Here is a 1,977-nt window from a genome sequence, read left to right as displayed (position 1 = left end):
AAGAAGTGGCTGTTGGCTGACAGGGCCTGTCCCCGAGGAGCTGGAACAGCAGCTGCCGCCTCCCCCTCGGCTCCAGGCTGTGGGAAATGCTCATTGCCTGGCTGCATGGGCGGCTGCTGCTCCGTGCTCTGGAGAGCGTCTGTATTGCTCTGTCAACCCCCCGTCTTCACTGAGCCAGTCTGGTAAGGTCCCAAGTGCCCCCTCCGGCCTGGCAGCTGAGAGTCTGTGCAGACATCAGCCCCCCTGCCAGCCCCACAGGCAGCAGCAGCGCCAGCCCCCCAGCACCACAGGGGCACTCAATGCACTTCCTGTGGGGAAATGGCTCCTTGACGTCCAGCTGCTAGAGTGAGAGCCAGGGGAGAGCAGTGTCTGGCTCACCGTGGGGGAGAGAAGAGACCTGGTGAGTGCGGATCTCCCTCAGCCTCCCCCGCAATGCTGGTCAGTTGTATTGTCACTGTGAGAGTTGGTGCTTCCCTGCAGGGCCGGCCCTAGAGGGGTGCAGGGCCCAGGACAAATCCCCCCCCCCTTTCTGTACCAGGCCCTGCACTCACTCCACCCCTTCCCCCAAGCCCCCACCCCTGTCCCATCTCTTCCTGGCCTGCACCTTCCTGCCCCATTCCTCTCCCTCCCCCACCTCTTACTGTCCCTTCTCCTCCCCCTCCCCGCCCAGCGCGTCCTGCACCCCACTAAACAGCTGATCACTGGCAGGTGGGAGGGGCTGAAGGGGAAGAGGAGGAGCTTGTCAGCAAGGCCTGTAGTGGGGGGGGAGCTGGCTGCCAGTGGGCGCTGAGCACCTATTTTTTCTCTGCTGGTTCTGCAGCCCTGTAGCTCCCATGGAGTCGCTGACTCAGCTCCTTTCACAAGCTAGAGAGAGGAGCCAGAACCAGGGCTAATCTATGGGGCACCAGGTGAGTGGCAGAGGCTTCAGGTGCTGAGAGTTTGCCTGACCCCTCAGGGACACAGGGTGTCCCAGGGATCTCTATGAAAGGAGCAGAACAGGATTTCCTTGGGGTGGGGAGAGAATTGAGAGCGTCTCAGGGGGTTGTACAGAGGTGTTGCCTGGGTGAGGGACTGGCTAAAACACAGACCTCGCTGTGAGCAGGATTTGAACCTGCACAGGGGAACCCTATTGGATTTCAACTCCAACGCCTTAACCACTCAGCCATCACAGCTCTGAGCCTAAAACTGCCCCAATGCCAGAGAAACTGGTAAAGAATCCCAATGCCCAGGTGTGAAGTTATCTAACTACAGAATTCCCACCACAAACCTGGCCCCCAAAGCACAGGTGGGATTGGGGGTTTGTTCTCTTTGCTTAGCCACGTGCAGTCACACAGAGAGCGCATTTAAAAGTCTCCCCTCCCACAGAGCGGGAAGGGGAAATGATTCTCAACTTGGAGCCTGATGTAGGGTGACCAGACGTCCTGATTGTATCGGGACTGTCCCGATATTTGCTTGTTTGTCCCACGTCCCGACTGATGTTTGGTCGGGACACTGGACAAACAAATAATTTTGGCCTCTGCTCCGGCACACAGGCAGATCCTGGAGGGACACTCCCCCCCCGACCCCGCCCCCTCCTTCCCCATTGGATCCTCCCCAAATCCTCACCCTGGCCCTGCCCCAGCCCCACCCCCTCACTGCCCCATTGGATCCCTCCCCAAATCCCCGCCCTGGCCCTGCCCCCATCCCCACCCCCTCACTGCCCCATTGGATCCCACCCCAAATCCTCGCCCTGGCCCTGCCTCTTCCCCAAGCAGGCAGCATCCTCCTCCCTCCCAGGTTTGCACACGGGCCATGGCCATGGCCGGGAGCGCAGCATGGAGGCTGCTCCAGCCCTGGAGCCTGGAGGGCAGCGCAGTGGGGCTATGGGCTGTGCTGAGCAGGCAGGACCCATGTGGGTGGGGGGCGGGGAGACACGTGAGGCAGACACACTCCTCAGGCCTGTCTGTGCTCAGCTCTGCAGGCAGAGGGGAAGGGGCA

General features: G+C 61.1%; 1 non-coding gene across 1 annotated transcript; it reads right to left on the bottom strand.

Annotated features, from left to right (window-relative positions):
* Nucleotides 1-1,090: 1,090 nt before the first annotated feature.
* TRNAS-UGA lies at nt 1,091-1,172 on the bottom strand. The gene has a single exon. It is a non-coding gene; the product is annotated as a tRNA-Ser (tRNA).
* Between the last annotated feature and the right edge of the window lie 805 nt (nt 1,173-1,977).

The sequence above is a fragment of the Mauremys reevesii genome, linkage group 23, assembly GCF_016161935.1.
Source record: "Mauremys reevesii isolate NIE-2019 linkage group 23, ASM1616193v1, whole genome shotgun sequence".
In the NCBI taxonomy this organism is placed as follows: Eukaryota; Metazoa; Chordata; order Testudines; family Geoemydidae; genus Mauremys; species Mauremys reevesii.
Note: the sequence above shows the minus strand (reverse complement) of the source record. Positions and strands in the feature narration are given on the sequence as shown.